Source organism: Benincasa hispida, chromosome 12 (genome assembly GCF_009727055.1).
Source record: "Benincasa hispida cultivar B227 chromosome 12, ASM972705v1, whole genome shotgun sequence".
In the NCBI taxonomy this organism is placed as follows: Eukaryota; Viridiplantae; Streptophyta; class Magnoliopsida; order Cucurbitales; family Cucurbitaceae; genus Benincasa; species Benincasa hispida.
The window spans coordinates 68,931,550-68,950,975 of record NC_052360.1 but is presented as its reverse complement, the minus strand read 5'-3'; positions in this window follow the sequence as shown (position 1 = coordinate 68,950,975).

Sequence of the window (19,426 nt, the reverse complement as noted above, 5' to 3'; positions counted from 1 at the left end):
GAAAGGGCCACAATAGGCTGCAAACTAGCTTTCTAGCTTATCAAATTGTTCCCCCATAGAAAAACGTAGCCTGATAGAGAACACCTTCTGTCAAATCCCCTACATAATCTGCATCTACATAACCATACACTTCACCATTGGAAGGCTCAATCTATCTATATAAGACCCTTGCATCCTTTGATGAACATATATACTTCAGTATCCACTTAACTGCTTCCCAAAGACATTTACCAGGGTTTTCCATCTACCTACTAACCATAATTGTTGCATAGCATAGATCTGGTCTGGTGGAAGTCATAAGGTACATAAGAGATCCCACTGCTTGGGAATAGGGAACAACCTTGATATGGTTTATATGCTCTTCATCTGTACTTTTTGGATTATTTGCAGTTGAAAGCTTGAAATGAGGTGTAAAAGGAGTGTTAATTGGTTTAACACCCTCCACTTTGAACCTCTGTAATATTTTTGCACAATATTCTGATTGACTCACTTTTAATTTGCCCTATTTTTTGCCTCTCTCAATCTCATTGACTAGAATCCTTCTTGATTCCCTTATGTCTTTCATATCAAACTCTTTCATAAGAAGCATTTTAACTTGCCTTAACTCTTCTTTGGAACTCTCATCCAGCAGCATGTCATCTATACAAAGAAGTAGATAAACTGGTTCCTTGAAGCTACTAGTGTTTGTATAAACACACCAATCATATAAGCTTCTCTTGAACCTCTTGGAGATCACTTCATCAAACCTCTCATACCAACATCTTGGTGGCTGCTTGAGGCCATAAATAGGCTTATTCAGCATACACACCAAGTCTTCTTCTCCTCTTTTCAGATAACCTTATGGTTGCATCATGTAAATGGTCTCATTCAACAACCCATGTAGATAGGTTGTCTTCACATCCAATTGGTCTAACTCCAAGCCCTTTTGCATAACTAAGGAAAGGAGTAGTCTAATGGATGTATGCTTCACCACTAGAGAAAAAACCTCAGTGTAATCTATTCATTCTTTTCGAGTGAACCCCTTAGCAACTAGCCTTTCCTTGCACCTAGACTTTTGCACCCCTAGAATCTCTTCTTTAAATTTGTAAATCCACTTACATGAGATAGGTTTATACCCTTTAGGCAAAGATACTAGTCTCCAGGTATCATTTTGGTTGAGGGACTTCATTTCATCATTCATTGCCTCAATCCAATGTTAAGCATCAGGGCTGTTTGTTGCTTCTTCAAAGCTGGTAAGTTCATTGTTGCTCAATGAAATGGTAGCACTTAATGCTACACTAGCAAAATCAGATTCTTGGTATTTAGCCGGTGGCACAATAGTTCTTCTAGGTCTATCTCTTGCTAATGAATAATTATTTAAGTCTCCATGTGTCTCAACTTGTTCACTGGTTCCAGTAGTGTCATCACTTTCAAATTCTAGATTTTGAAAGGAAGTAGAAGCTCCATGATCATTTTGAGGCTCCACCTCAAAATTTGTGCTACTTGCCTTTGTCATAGATGTTGTTGGTTGTTCAGACATCATAAACATATTATTCTCTCTGAAAACCACATCTCTACTATTCACACATCTCTTTTAACAAGATGCCACAGCCTATAACCCTTCACTCTCGGTGTAAAGCCTAAGAGCATGCATTTTACAGCTGTAGGTTTCAACTTACCTTGCCTTTGATGCACATAGCCTACACATCCAAACACCTTAAAGTGTTCCAGCTTAGGTGGCTGCCCTGTCCACCTTTCTTCTAGAGTTTTTAGCTCTATGGGCTGATGAGGACGCTTATTGAGAGTGTATGTTGTGTAGGAAATAGCTTCAACCCTATACTTTTCAGGCAATAGGGCATTGGACAGCTAACATATAACTCTTTCTAACACTGTTATATTCAATCTTTCAGCTACTCCATTTTGTTGGGGTGTGTACCTCACTGTTCTATGCCTTACTATGCCATGCTCCCTGCAAAACAAATTGAACTTCTCTCCACAAAACTCTAAACAATTATCAGTTCTCAAATATTTAATATGTTTAGAGGTGTGCTTTTCAATAAAGGTCTTCCATTCCTTGAATCTACTAAACACTTCATCTTTGGATTTTAGAAAGTAAACCCAACTCTTCCTTGAGTAGTCATCTACCAAGAAAAGAAAGTACCTTGCTCCACTTAGAGATGGAGAGTGAGTTGGCCCCAACAAGTTTGAATGCACATATTCAAGTATTTCCTTAGAAGTGTGTTGTCCTTTGGGAAAGCCTTGCCTTGTTGCTTGCCTAATATGCAATTTTCACAGAATTTTAAGTTGTCTTCAACACCCCTTGGAAGAATCCCCTATTTTGAGAGTACTTGCAGCCCCCTCACACTGATATAAGAAAGCCTTTTGTGCCATAACTCATCTTCTATGGGTTCTTCATCAGTTGCCATCAAGGCTGAGTGTGTCATTTGCACATCTTTGATACCATACAAACCAATCACCTTGGTTGCCACCAATACTACTTTAGAGTCTTTAATTATTTCGAAGTGCCTCCCACACCTCTATACTTATAGCCTATAACATCAAACATCCCTAAAGATAGGAGATTCCTCTTCAATGTACGAACATGCCTCACGTTCCTAATCAATTTCACTGAACCATCTTGCATTTTCAAGGATACAGACCATATTCCAATAGCTCTACAGGTGTTATTGTTTTCCATGTAGATCAGCCCACCATCCCACTTCTTGTAGGTGCAAAACCGTCCTTTAGATGGCGTCATGTGTACTGAACAACCAGAATCTAACACCCAGTCCTGAATCTTCATAGTATTCTGCTCTCCACCTTCTTCAGTTGCAGCCAATGCATCTGAATACACAAGGAAATTATCCACTACAATAGCCTCAGTCTGTTTTCCACCCTTGTTCTGTTAGTTCAGCTTCCTCTTACAGACATAGCAGTTCTTTTTCGTGTGCCCCATTTTGTGACCAAAATGGCACTTAATCTTGGACTTATCACCATCATTTTTTTCCCTTGCCATTGTTCTTGTTTTTCCCCTTTGAAAACAAACTTTCACCTCCTTGTTGTTCTTTCTTATGCATTTGTAACTCTAATTCTCTGACTCTTACTGTTGATATGATTGCTTCTCTTGTTATTTTTTCTCTACCGTACTTCATGGGTGTCTTGACATCTTTAAATGATTATGGTAGAGAATTCAGTAATATGAAAACCTCATTTTCTTCCTCAATATTGTTTCCTATAGATCTGAATTCAGAAGACAGCCTCTTGAACTCATTCAGATTATCCGTGAAGGACTTTGCAGCATCCATCTTGTAGGTGAAAAATCTTTCCCTCAAGAAACTTTTGTTGGGTAGGTCTTTGTTGAAATATATCTCATTCAGTTTGTTCCAGAGGGCATAGGAAGTAGGCTGGTCTACAATCTGCCTTAAAACACTATCTGTGACATTCAAGACAATGGTTCCATACGCGTTTACCTCAATTGTCTCTTTCTCTGCATCGGTGAGTGTTTCAGGGTACTTTACAGGGCCCATAATGGCCAAGAGTGCCTTCTGCTATCCCAAGACTGCCTTAATCTTCACTTTTCATATTTCAAAGTCTGTCTTACCATCAAACTTCTCAATTTCATATCTGGTTGTTGCCATTTTTGATCTTCAAGATTGACTAATCTAATTCGAAGTATGCAAGAATTAAAATCTTGGATCTATCTTGAACTATTCACTGAACTCTGATACCACTTGATGTCCCAGATGACTATGATCTTCTTGTTCACAATCACAAATTACTTAGATTTAACGGTCAAGTACAATTCAAGAGTCAGGGGAGGTACACCTTTTTGCCACTTTCTTGTCCTTCCCAAACATTTATAAATCTCTTTTTCTTTTCGATGATAGCTTTTATCATTGATAAACATGCTATTAGTTATAACTTCTATGCATTACTTACATTTTAGTTTGAGATTCAACTTTATTAATTGAATTCACTAAGTTGGCTATCAATGATAGATTTCTATAAGTAGTTATTAACTATGAAAATATAATCAAAGATTAAGTTATCAATGATAGAAAATATTAGTGGCTATCGCTGATAGACTTTCATTTGCTATTAATATTTATTATTTGTTATAAAAATAAAATTTTATGATTGACTTGTTGGTGTTAAGGCACTTATGAATTGAGTACTTTAAAGTCTTGGGTACGAAACTCAGCCTCATAATTCTTGTGAAGAAAAAGGGAAGAAGAAAAAATTCAAATAAGGAAAGAAAAATTTAAAAAAATAAGAGAAAGAGAAAAGCAAACACTAAAGAAATGAAAGAAAATTAAATGGAAAAAAAGGAAGCAAAAACTGGAGAAGTGAAAGAAAATTTTTTTTTAAAAAAAAAAAAAAGAAAAGGAAGAAGTAGAAAATGAGAGAGAAAATAAAATAAAATAATTAAAAAAAGAAAAAGAAAAAGGAAGATCCAAAAATCGGAGAAAGAAAAGGGAAAAAAAAAAGAGAATAAGCAAAAATCGAATAAAGAAAAAAAAATTAAAAAAGAAAAAAATAAAAAGAAGGATGAAAAAAAAATAAAGAAAAGAAAAAAAAGGAAAAAAATGAAGGAAAGAAACAAAAATTTGATAAAAGAAAGAATAAAATAAAAATAAAAGGAAGAAACAAAAGCCATAGAAAGAAAAGAAAATAAAAAATAAAAAATAAAAGAAAAAAAATAACTAAAAATTGAAGAAAGAAAAGAAAATTAAAAATGAAACAATGGAGGAAAGAAGCAAAAGTAGAAGAAAATAAAGAAAATAAAAAGACTAAAAAATAGATGTACAACAAGACAAGGGAGGGTGAAATTAGAAATTAAAAAAAAAATCAAAGGTTGACTAGTCAATTCATACATATTTGCAAATATTTTAAAGATATAATATATTTTTAGATTTTTTTCTCTTATTCTACTATCTATTACAAATATCATTAAAATTAAAATGTTAGAATTGTATTAAAATATTAAAACTTATTAAACATTCAAGTATAAAAATTAATTAAGGTCACGTTTACCAAAACATAAAGAAAATTGAAATAATTAGAATAAGATTCATTGATGGATTGGTTTTGATTGTGTTTACCTATAACTATGAATCTATCACATTTTACTGTTATCGTTACTGTTACTATTTGACTCTAACAGTAATGATAATGGTAACGGTATCGGTAATAGTAATGGTAATGGTAACAGTAACATGAAAAATTCATCATTTTCATATTGTTACAATAACAATATTTATAACGGTAACGATAACGGTAACGATAAAAATAGTGGGTTTCACGTAATTTTCAACTGCAATCAGATTGAACACCTTTTATTCCTCAATCAGATTATACGATTTGATTAAAAATTTCAAGGCAGACCTTATATCTCATTACGATTGTGGAAAGCAGGCAAACAACAACAAAAATAATCAATTAGGGCCCACTTTATACATTACCATTGATGGATTATTTTCAATCAGTATAAACATGGCCTAAAAAATAAGAGTGTAAACATTAAATGTACGAGGATCATACAAAATTAAACAACTAAATTTATGATTTAATTTTGTAAGAAAATATAAAAATGAAAGGTTTAAACCTATCATTACTTTGTATGAATGAAGATGGATCTAATATTTTTGTGGTGTTTGGTTAAAAGAATAAGAAAGGGTGCAAGAAAAATGAGGGTAGGAGGCTATTGAAGTTAAACCTTACTTTTCATATGATTAATTATAAATTAAACCTGAGCTTTTCATATGATTATTACTTATGAATTGAATCTTTTGCTTGGTTGGTTGGGAGAAAGGACCAATAAAAAATAAAAATAAAAAAAGAAAAAGAAAAAAGAAAAAAAGGAAGAAAAACATTTTTTCCAGTGAATTCTATCTACCTTTTCAATAATGTGCGAAGAAAAAAGAAAGATGCTATTCTTGTTGAGAAATAATTGCTAGAAGAGAAATCGTGTAGCCATCTTAAGCTTGAGTGGGGTCCACAATTTAACAATAGGTATTTTTTTTTCTCTATGTTATAATTTACTTTATGCTTAAAAGGTTCATTCCCTCATCATTTCATTCACCGTTAACCCATTTTTTCCTCTCCCTTTTCTGTTCATATTTGTTGTAATGTTACATTGCATATAAAGATTAATTGAATTGGGGTTTTAGCATAGTCATGATGAGATTCTTGAAAATAGTTCAATATATTGTAATAATTCATAGTTAACTTTAGTGTTTTAAATGTGTTCGAAACTATTCTAAAATGGTTAAGTTTTTCCTCATTCAACAATTATTTTTAATAGTTGTTTAGAAAAAAAAAATTATTCAAAAAATAAAGTCATCTCTTGGCTACTCATTTTTGGAAGGTATCACTAAATTTTTCCATGGTTGATGGTCACCTTCCTTTTTACCATATGTGTCTTCTATCTCTTTGATTTGGAGTTTCGTGAGTGTTTTCATCTCTTTAAAACGATAAGGTTCAATTCCTTTATTTAAGTGAAGAAATTATGGACTTTCTTCTAGATATTTACTTACCGTGAGTGTTTCCAATTGGTTTCTTTTCTTCATTATTAAACAAAATGAAATATGTTCTAAATAGAAAATGGTGCGTATTCCTACAAAAATTACGACCTGATTAAAGAAAATACTACCAGACATTCATGTTTGCAAAACAAAGGAAAATAGGTTCTAATGTTCAAAGTAAAGAAAATAGAGAAACAATGAAGAAATCTGAACTTAAAATTAAATTATCTCATCTCGGTTATAATCTTGTATTTATACGAGAATCTGAAGATTCTTCTTAATTGTAAATCATGAATAAGTTAGGATTAAATTCTATTAGCATCATGATTAGTTCCCTAGTTTTATTTGAATCCATATTCACCTTTTTTTTCCCCTTTTTTTACTTATTCTCTCTTTTTTTTGGCCTATTCCATCAAGGTTCAAATGGATCAATAACAAAAATCATTGAATTTTCAATAATTAGAACCAAGGCTAGTTTGGACGATTTGCTTTATAGGTTTCTAAAACATATTAATCGTACAAATATATTCACTACTTAGGTTTGGCAAAAAAGAAAATATTGTGACTACTTAGAAGTTTTTTGTTTTGTCATTTACTTTTTTAAATGTTTTAAAATTTTATGACAAGTTTTTTAACTAAAAGAAACACGACTTTTTAATGAAAAAAATTTTTCAATAGAAAAGATGTCAAATTATTTATGGAAATAGTAAAAAAGAAAAAAACACTGATAATCATTGATAGACTTTTATCAATGTCTATCAGTAAAAATGTCAAACTATTTACGGAAATAGTGAAAAAAAAAAAAAAACACTGATAGTCATTGATAGACTTCTATCAGTGTCTATCAGTGATAGAAACAGATAGAGATCTATCATTGATAGAGGCTGATAGAAATCTATCAGTGTCTATTAAGTAACTTTAAAAATGTAAAGAAAGTAAAAAGAAAACAAAATTCAATATTTTTAATTAAAAATAAATGGACATAGCATCTAAATACAACAATGTAACATCAAAGATAAAACTTAGGCCTCTCTATAACATTTTTTTTTTCAAATTAAGTCTATAAATATTCCTTCTGCCTCTAAATTAATGAATTTTTTATTTATATTTTAAGAATATTTTTAAAATTCAAGTCAAAATTTGAAGTTGTTTTTAAAAAAGTTGTTATGGTTTTTGTAATTTGGCTATGAATTCAACATTCATACTTAGGAAATATGCAAATTATGGTAAGAAATTTAGAGAAGATAGGTTTAATTTTTAAAAATAAAAAATAAAAAACAAAATGGTTATCAAATGGGGCATTATTAATTTCGCTTATTGTTTTCTATTTTTGAAATTTATGTTTGTTTTGTCCCAATTTTTATTTCATGAGTCTCACTTTTCATAAAGAAATATTTAAATTTTAGTAAAGTTCAAAAGACAAAAAAACTACTTCTTAAGTTATGTTTGATAACCATTTCGCTTCAAAATTTCTATTCTTGAAATGTATGCTTGTTTTCTTTCAATATCCTTACTATGATTTTCATCTTTATTATAAAATATTTAAATTTTTAGTCAACTTTTAATCATTTTTTTTAGTTTACAAATTTTTAGTTTGATTTTTTACAACATCGATAGAAAGTGGATTATAAAATAAATATCGATAGAAGTAATGCTTTTAAGTTTATTTTTCAAAATATCAAAAATAAAAAAACCAAAATGATTATACAAAGTGGACCTATTTTTCAAAACTTTGCTTGTTTTTTTAACAACATCAATTGATTGGAAATGAAAACAAAAAACAAAGAAACTTAACCGTATGAGTAACATTTATGAGGTTAATTCTAAAAATCAAATAGTTGTCAAACAAAGCCTTCGAAATTTTGTCTCGCATTTTAATTTTATAAAATAGATTTCAATTATATATTGTTTTTATTTAACAAGTTAAAGAGTAACTTAAGTGTAGTTCAAATAATTAAGACACATCGTCTTAATTTAAAGATCAAAAGTGTAGATCTTATTTGATAACGATTTCGACCTCATTTGGTAACCATGCAATGAAAGTCAAAATGTTGACTTTTGACTTTGAAAGTAAAAAAAAATCAAATTTGTTGACTTTAGACTTTGAGAGTCAAACTCTGACCTTTGACCAATTAGTGAAAAGATCTAACAATTGAAAGTGAGAAATCCCAACATTTGCATTGTTAAGAGTTGTCTTCAATTGAAGATACTTGCCCCACTAATCTCACTTTCAGTTAGTGGATTATTTAGTGTTAAATTCTCATCAAACTCAAAGTTGCATGTTTTGTATGAAATGGTCGTTAAAAAGAAGAGTTTTATGATTTTTACAACTCTTGGCCAAGTGGAACATTATGAGATTATTTGATAATCTCATAATTATTTTCTCTCAAATACTTAACCTTTTTCTCTCTAAATTACTCACTCACCGAATTCCACTATCCCGTTCTAAGGTCAGAGAATAGTCAGGAAGACTCTCATGGTGGTCTACAAACCATTTGTGAGGAGATTGGAGCTATTTTCGAAAAGATTCAAGTCTACAAAGGTTGTATTTCTTATATCTTTTTGTACTTGTTTTAATTGGGTGCTTATTATTTAAAATTAACCAAATTAGAGTACTTTAGATCTATTATTCCTTCTACTATGCATGTGTTGATTCCATCAATTATGACTATAAGATATGCAAAGGGATGTCAAGACTGCATTTCTGAATTGCAATCTTGAAGAGAAAATATTTATGTCTTAGCCCGAGGGGTTCGTAGCCAAAGTGTTAGGATTGGTGTCCTAATTCTCCCGGAGTCTCGTTGTTTTGTAAAGATACACATTGTTCAATGAATAAAATAAGTGTTATTTAATTCTGGAATTTACTCATATCCAATAAACAAGGCTCCTTGGTTATCTTATGTAAACTTAAGCATGTATCTGTGATATACAAGTGGATCATACCTTAAGTGATAACCTAAATTGGTCTGTAGTATAAGGATTAAGGTGGGATACCTGATCCTGGTGACACTACGGATACAGCTCGCTTTGTAGAGGTTTACAAGTGTTGTAAAATACTATATATGGTAGATCCTGACCATTCATATAGAGACATGGAGCGGGGGTGTCCTATACAAAGAGTTTGTATAAGACTTGGACCACAAGAAGACTAGACTCTATATATAACACCATTGATACTGGAGACTTGCATCTCACCTAAATGACCATAGGTGACATGACCTCAATCTTGAGTGTTTTGTGAACTTCTACCTTTGAGGGCGGTCTTTTTGATTAGTATGGGTGAGAGTGGCCAGATTGCCAACTTAACATGCCTACCTTTTTTGGGACTTGTCTGATCTGGGAGCTGGGAACTCAATTCACAATATGAATTTACTTCTTTCCTGAAGCAAGGATTGTAGAGAGATTGCTCCTTAAGGCCTGATTTCGGGGCTTGAACATAGTGGCCACAGCTTCTCTTTGGAAGAGAGATTCAGTCATAGTAGGACTATGATTTATGTTCATTAGAGGATCAGTGGTATTAAGGAGAAAAAATATAACTATAAGGGCATGAACAGTATATTGGCCCAGTTGTATTTACGAGCGATCTGTGAAGGGTTGTCGAACTGCTGATTGGTTAAGATGGACACATATATATCTGTAGTGAGGAGAGTTTAGCTGTCAGTCTTTAGTGGAGTGCTTGGCAGTTAATGGATTGTGGATCCCGTGACTAAGAAGTTTAGTCAGTTATTTCACGTACCGTTAGAGCTTCAGATCTACAGGTCCATGAGGTCCCCTGGTAGCTTGGATTCTGTTGAAGAGTCAGTTCTTTTGTGTTGATTTGAAATGTTAAATTGACGAGGTATTTTGATAATATATTAAATAATCGGTTTGATGTATAAGATACATCTAGTGGAGGATTGATGTAAATGAGATTTTACATTAAGTACCATGGGATAGAAAAGAACTATGGTTATATATGTTTCATGAGAATTAAATATTAAAATATAGGTTATAAATATAGTGTGATAAGTGGTTATCATATATTTATAATAATATTATTATTAGATAATTAATATACTTTTCTTTTTAAATAACCAAAATGTAGTGTGAGTGGTTATTGGATCATGGTAATCGTGGAGTATAAAGGAAAGTGGTTCCTAATTTGAAAAAGATGTTTTTTACAAAAGTTTGAAAAGAATTTGAGTTTTCTTCTTCGGTGAAAGAAAACTCATGGAAGTCGTCAAGTAAATACAGATTTACTAACGACGGTTGGGCAGATAAACGGTCGTGCAACGGTTTATCAAACAGATCACATCGCTTTGCTAGATGATCGCTGTCCAAGGTAAACGATTGTGTAGAGTCTGTACGCAACAGACCGGCTAGATGATAGAGCTAAAACGATCGCATAGCTTTTGCTAGAACGATCGCATATTTTATCTAAACGATTGGGCATCGACCTATATGATTGGTCTCCGACTTCTCCCACTTGCCCAGTTGTGTACACGATCATTGTTTTCTCCTTTCGTCTACCTCACACCAAGCCTGAACAGAGCCCACCCTTTAGATTCTCATACCGAGAATACCAAGGTCGCCTTGTTGGTGGTGTTAGACTCAACTCAACACCGTCGAGGTTTTCCTGAGGCCGTTGTGGTGCTATGGAGGCCGTTCGCTGTTGTAGAGGAGTTTGTGAATGAGGAGATCGTTGAGGACAAGCGCGAAGTGTTCGTGCTGTGTTGATGCGGTGTTGCGATTGTGTATATCGAGCGCTCGTGGTTGCTGTTGTTCGATCAGAATGGTGAATTTTATACATAATGAGTTGGTTTAGATCAATCCTAACCGAATTGATTATGAATTACTTCTATATTCAATAGCTTGGTAGCGTGTTTGTTTTGGGTACAAAATGTCACGGGTTCAGCGCATCGGAGCGTGGAGACGCTTCTACCATTGTTAGTACAATTTTTCCCTCTGTACATTTTTTGTTTCATGCTATAATTTCTCTATAAATTGTATAATCGCTTGTATTGAAGTTGACTGTAAATGATTTGTTGATTCATGATTGTAATTTGGAATAGTCTTGTTCCGCTGCTCATGGAAATTGTGAATCCGATTTCCTTCATGAAGGTCAAGAGTAAAAAGTTTGCAAGTTGAATCAACCCATTTATGGGTTGAAGCATACGTTCAGATCTGGGAACATTACATTTGATACTTCAATCAAATCTTTTGGTTTTGATCAAAACATTGATGAACCTTGCGTCTACAAGAAAATCATTAATGGTAAATTGCCTTTCTTAGTACTTTATGTGGCCAATATCCTATTCATTGGGAATGATGTAGAATACTTACTGATATTAAGAAATGGTTGGCAACCCAATTCCAAATAAAAGATTTGGAAGAAGTGCAGTATGTACTTGGGATCCAAATAATTAGAGATCACAAGAATATAACATTGACTTTGTCTCAAACAACTTATATCGACAAAATGTTTACTTGATATTCAATACAGAACTTTAAGAAGGGTTTATTACCTTTCAGGAACAGAGTTCACTTGTCTAGGGAATAGTGTCCTGAAACACCTCAAGAAGTTGAGGATATGAGACGTATTCCCTAGGCCTCAGTTGTTGGCAGCTTAATGTATGTTATGCTCTGCACTATACCAGACATTTGCTATGCAGTGAGAATCGTCAGTAGGTACCAATCTAATCCAAGGTTAGACCACTAAACTGCACATAAGAATATCCTTAAGTATCTTAGGAGAACGAGGGACTACAAGCTTGTGTATGGGTCTAAGGATTTGATCTTTACAAGATACACCGACTTTTATTTCCGAATTGACAATGATTCTAGGAAATCCACATCAAGGTCAGTGTTTATCCTGAACGAGGGAGCTATAGTATGGCGTAGCATCAAGCAAGGATGCATTATAGACTCCATTAGGATGACGACCTTGCATGCGTCTATCCAATCTCATATGCGGTTATCTAATCCACAAATGCATACATCAAAATGCTGCAACCTTCTTATGTCCGAACACCATCCATCGGCGCATGCGTCCATTCAATCTTACCTTGTGCATCTAATCGACGCAACATAGTCACATATGCTAGATGCTCACAAAGCTCATCTTTGGCCGCTTATCCTTCTCTTTTACATGGCTTACCTTTGCTCTATGTGCTCAACTAGGATAATGACCAACACTCTTTCAATGCATACTACTAGCTTATTCTATGCGCCCACATGCCTTCGAATGTCCAACGCATAGCACATCACCAATGCATAGTGTTGCCGCATACCATCGCGTAGTACTACCGCATCCCTCGAATCCATCGCATCCATCGCCACATACCATCACATCCATCGTGTAGCACTGTCGCCGCATAGCATCACCGCATGTCTTTGCACTGCATGCCCTCGCGCCGCATGCCCTTGCACCGCATCACCGCATTTCCTTCGCCCACATCGACGCATATCGTATCCAATTTCTAGCGCCCTTGGATGCGCAACATGAGGCCGCCGCATGCGTTGTTCTAACCTCTCAAGACATTGGCTGCTGCATGCATGCGTTTCTCTTGGCCACACTTTGGCTTCCTTCAATGCCCCAAATAACCTCTAAATGAACAAGGCCAACGCATGGACAACACTTAGTCAATTTTCTAGCTTCCAATGCATAGGTTATACTTAGCCAAATTTTCCAAGTTTTCTCCAAGAGTCAAGCTTCCAAATTCACACTTTTCTTCTAATTTTCACCCTTTTCTCTACAATTACACATTAGTTTCCGCATCAACCTACTCATCATAGTAGTCTTAGTAGGGAACATACTCAAGTAGAGAAGTTAGGGTTCAGGGTTCACATTTACCTCCCCCTTATGAAAATTTTGTCCTCGAAATTTGGCTACAAGTCCGTCAATTAAACAACTGCAGGTACCTGTTCTTGATTTGCTCTTCAGCTTCCCATGTTGCTTCTTCCGTGCTATAGTTCCGCCATATTACCTTTACCAATGGTATTGTCTTATTTCTTAAGACTTGTTATTTTCTATCAAGAATCTCCACTGGTTCTTCTTCATAAGTCAAATTATCTTTCAACTGTACTGGTTGCTCAGGCAACACATGGGTAGGATCTGGCACATACTTTCTAAGCATTGCCACATGCAACATATCATGGATACGAAATAACTCTGGAGGTAAATCCAACCTATATGCCATTGGGCTAACTCTTTCTATTATCTCGTAAGGTCCAATATATCTTGGGCTTTACTTGCCTTTCCTACCAAACCTGATTATTCCTTTCCACTGAGACAACTTAAGAAATACTTTATCACCAACTTCAAATTCCATTTCTCTTCTCTGCTTATCACCATAACTCTTTTTCCTATCTTGAGCTATCTTAAGATTATCTCTTATAATCTTAACACTGTCTGATGTCTGCTGAACAAGTTCTAGACCTAGTAATTTCCTTTCACCAACTTCATTCCAACATATCGAAGTTCTACATTGTCTTCTGTATAGTGCCTCATACGGTGTCATTCTGATAGTCGAATGGTAACTGTTGTTATACGCAAATTCGATTAACGACAGATGTGTATCCCAATTGCCCTTGAACTGCAATACATATGCTCTCAGCATGTCCTCTAATGTCTGAATCGTCCGCTCAGACTGACCATCCGTCTGTGGATGAAAAGCTATACTGAAATATAACTTGGTACCCATAGCTTCTGTAAGCTAAGCCAAAACTTCGATGTAAACCTGGAATCTTGATCTGATACAATTGAAACTGAAGCCCTAAACTGACTCACAATTCGATCAACATACAGCTTAGCTAATTGGTCTAGGATAAAAGTAACTTTAACAGGTAAAAATTTAGTTGTCTTTGCCAATCTATCCACAATTACCCATATACCTACATAGCTCGTTGGTGTCCTAGGTAAACCAAATAGGAAATCCATCATAACATGCTCCCATTTCAACTCTGGTACTGGGAGTGGATTAAGCAATCCTGCTGACCTCTGTCTTTCTAGCTTAACTTGTTGACATACTAAACACCTGTCAGCATACTCTGCTATTTCTCTTTTCATACCAGGCCACCAGTATGATCTCTTTAATGTTCTGTACATCTTTGTACTGCCTGGATGCATAGCATAAGCCGAACTATGTGCTTCTTCTAGAATAGGCTGTTTAAGTGCTAAGTTATTAGGTACACATACCCTATCTTCTTTTAATAGCACTTTGTCTGCTCTTAACTGGTAGTCCATCCTCAAACCTTTACCTACTTTTTTAGCTAACTTCTGAAGATCAGAATCTTTTAACTGTTCACGTAGAATATCTTCTACGAGAGTAGGACATACTTGAAATGAAGCTAGTAAACCTCCTGTTTGACCAACTGATAATGCTGCCTTAGCATTATACAACTCATGTATCAGTGCACCTTTCACCGAACAAATAATAGCTTTGGCTGATCTGGTCTTTCGACTTAGAGCATCAGCTACTACATTTGCTTTACCTGGGTGGTAATCAATTGTACAGTCATAATCTTTGATCAACTCGATCCATCTTCTCTATCTCAAGTTTAGCTCTTTCTGATCAATGATATATTTCAAACTTTTATGATTAGTAAATATATGACAACATTCATCAAACAGGTAATGTTTCCACAACTTTAGAGCCAACACAACTGCTGTTAACTCTAAATCGTGCGTAGGGTAGTTACATTCATGCTTCCTTAGCTGACAAGAAGCATATGCTACTACCTTTCCTTCCGGCATCAGTACACATCCTAACCCTTGTCGGGATGCATCACAATAAACTTCAAACTCTTTACCTGGTGTAGGTAAAGTTAACACTGGTGCTGACATTAACCTCTGTTTCAACTCTTGAAAACTATGCTTATTCTGGCGACTACTCAAACTTCGCATCTTTTCTGGTCAGGTTTGTTAATGGTAGAGCTATCTTAGAAAAGCCCTACACAAATCTCCTGTAATAACCTGCTAAACCCAGAAAACTGCGTACTTCTATTACATTCATGGGTTGTTCCCAGTTGACTATTGCTTCTATCTTTTAGGAATCTATGCTAACTCCGTCAACTGAAATTATATGCCCAAGGAATACGACTTGGTTTGACCAAAAATCACACTTACTAAACTTGGCATATAGTTTCTTTTCCTCTAGCATTTGCAGCACCATCCTCAGATGTTCTTTGTGCTTTTCTACACTACTAGAATATACTAGTATATCGTCTATGAAAACTATTACAAATTGGTCTAGATAAAGATGAAATATCCTATTCATCACGTCCATAAATACCGCAGGAGCATTCGTCAATCCAAACAACATTACTAGGAATTCATAATGTCCATACCTAGTTCTGAATGCAGTCTTTGGAACATCTGTGTCTTTCACCTTCAACTGGTGATAACCTGATCTCAAATCTATCTTAGAGAATACTGTGGCTCCATTTAACTGATCGAAGAGATCATCTATACAAGGCAATGGGTACTTATTCTTAATGGTCACCTTATTCAACTGTCTATAGTCTATACAGAATCTGAGAGTACCGTCTTTCTTCTTGACAAACAAGACTGGTGCTCCCCAAGACGACACACTGGGTCTAATGTACCCCTTATCCATAAGTTCCTGTAACTGAACTTTTAACTCCTTCAGTTTTGTTGGTGCCATCCTATATGGTGTCTGGGATATAGGTGCTATACCTAGAACTAACTCAATAGTAAACTCTATTTCCTTGTCAGGTGGTGAGCCTATTAACTCTTCAGGGAACACATCTAAGAATTCTTGTACCACAGGTACATCCTCAGGTCTCAGCTTCTTATCCTGTGAAACTGCTACATAGCTAAATAAGCTTTACATCCCTTACTCAGCAGCTTCCTAGCCTTCACCACTGATATTAAACTTCCTGGAAGTATTCTTTTACTTCCTACCAGGGTTATTTCTTTTTCACCTAGTTTCTTAAACATTATTTCTTTCTTAAAACAATCCACAGTGGCATAGTGTTTACTTAGGAAATCCATACCTAAGATAACATTAAACTCTAGTAAATCTAGTGGAATCAAGTCAACCCATAAACTCTGATTTCCAAGAATTACTTCACAATTCCTGTAATACTCATATACAACTAGAGTATCTCCTACAGGCGTAGAGATAAACAAATCCTCATTCATACGCTCAAGTACTCTATCTATATGCAATGCACACATGCTAGATATGAATGAGTGTATAGCACCAGGATCAAATAATGCATAAGCGAGCTGGTTACATAAAGTTATCGTACTAGTTACAACATCTAGAGCCTCTTTCGCTTCCTGGTGTGTCATAGTGTATACTCTACCCTACTGCTGCTGCTGTTGTTATTGCTGTTGGGGTCGTCCAGCTACCCCTTTCTACTTAGCTGCACTGGATCGCTCACCTCTGGGTTTGGTCGTTCTAGGTTGGTCTACAACCTGGGTAACTCCTCTTTGTTCACTCTGTGCTCCATGACCTAGCTGAGGATAATCTTTCTTGAAGTGCCCCGCTTATCCACATTGAAAACACACATTCCTGTTGCCATAACATACTCTTGTATGGCGCTTACCACAGTTTGCACATGGTGGTCTCCTTCTTGTACTAGCTACTAACTCGCTAGTACGACCTAGAACTAATCTACCACTCGGTCCAGCTACAGGTCTTAACCTCTTTCGACTCGAATCCTGTTGGCTCGTGCCTCCAAAACTTCTTCTAACTAACTGTCTAGAGAATGGGGGTCTAAAACTCTTACCTCTCGTTTCTCCAGGCGTCTTGAATTGTTCCACACCTGGCTGGAGTATATCTTCCCTCGCTACACTCCGTTCAACTCTGATAGCGGTCTCAACTAACTAAATGAAATTCATCCAATTAGATGTAGAGGTAACGGGTGTATATATCTTTCTTCTTAGGCCATTCTCAAATCTTTTGCATCTATCTTTCTCTTCCGTAATGATCAGAAGGGCATACTGAGATAACACTGTAAATCTTTGCTCGTACTCAGCAACCGTCATCGATCCCTGAGTTAGCCTAAGAAACTCCTCCCTCTTTGCTTTTTTAAAAGCACTAGGGTAGTATTTATCCTCAAATACTTATCTAAACTCAGGCTAAGTCATAGTTTTTGAACTACTTCTTCTAGCCCCTATCACTTTCCACCATTTCTCAGCCCCTTTCTGTAGCAAGAATGCCGCTAATCTGACCTTACGGTCCTCAGGGTATCTCATAACATTAAAACATTTCTCAATCAAGTCCAACCAGACCTCAACATCTACTAGATCTGTGGCTCCATCGAACATCGTGGCACCTAAAGCTTTCAGCCTCTCGACGCCAAATTTCTTTTTTGGATCGGTTTGAATCAATACTACACTTGCCGCCAATCTCTGGGCAATTCTATCAAATACTTGATCCTCTATCTGGGGATCTACATCTACCCGTGGGGTACTCGACTCATTTGCAGAAGTCGTTTCTTGCCCTTCTCGGTCTCTAGCTCTCTTCCCCTTCGGATCTGGGTTCTATCTAACTTCAGGGCCTCCGCTGGTAGGGTCAACATTCCTCTCCTCAGTCTGCCTGCTCAGCCTGCAACTTCTCCTCAGCATCTTTGCCTAATTATTAAGTACACATGTTAGGGACTTACTTATGAGACTTAACCTAATGCATGAACTCTCTCTTTCACCCAAAATCTCATGCTTTGATACTAAGCTAGTATAAACTCAAACTTTATACTCAACCTTTTCCCAAGTTTTACATATACCTTTGCTCTGATACCAAGCTATCACACTCCATCCCAGACTACTCTTCGAGCCTAGGAAAGGATATGACTGCAGCAGGAATCAACCCTTTTATTGACACTCACTGCCTACTAAATCTGGTGGAAAATAACTTTGATACCAATGTATAAACTCATATACAGAGGATGCCTCCTAGGCCAAAATTTATTAATTCAGAAGCACAACATATTTAAAGTAATTACATTACTAGTTTCACAAGTCCTGATGCCCAAAACCCTAGTCCCTATATGAACAACTGTAACATGTGTACAATATTTACAGTAACCACCTAACAGACGGGTTACAATATCTTTGTCCTTTAGTGGCAGAGCAGATGCAGAGCTATCTCCTGAGGATTTGACCGCTACTTGGGGGAAAGGAAAAACATTTGAAAATGGGATGAACTTGCTAGCCCAGTGAGTGACTTAAGAAAGAAAACTAATTCTCATGCAATAGTCTTAATAAAGAGATTAAACTGAAATATAAACTTCTACAGTAACCTTGTACTGCAGTATAAACATTTTCCAAGCACAAAACATATAAAGCTGTTTTTATTAGAAAACATTAAAACTGTTTCTTAGTTGAGAATAACCCTGTTGTGGTTAAATCCCAACATCAAATGCTAGTCAAGAGAGAACCCTTTTGCTCAATCTCTGACTGCTAGTCAAGTGAGAACCCTTTTGCTCAATATTTGACTTTAACTCCCTACGTGCATGGGGCCATACAAAGTACCGTCATATTTTTTGGTACTTCTGCTCAGATAACTTCTCTAAACCTGTCCTTCAGTATCGAGCTTCTCGAATACCTTCTCAACTGTCCTTTGATATCGCATTTCAAGTAAAACTAGTCATAAATGACTTTCTCTTTAAAATATGTAAAGCAATCCGCGTAGAAAACTTGTCTTTAAAGATACTAATGCATGCTGGGTGTATTTAAACACACATAAATAATTTTTCAATAAACTTTCATACATGCATGCGTTTGAAACATAACTCATGGTTTTCTTGGAATATACATTGTAAAACTAGTTGACATGAGAATAATATTTCTTTAAAACATGGTTTCTTTAAAACATTAGTCAAATATTTTAGTCACTCATCTTGATCGTCTAGGAACTTTTCTCTCTAGAAGTTCTTTATTTACCTCGGGCTCCCTTTTGAACCCCTAAAATCCA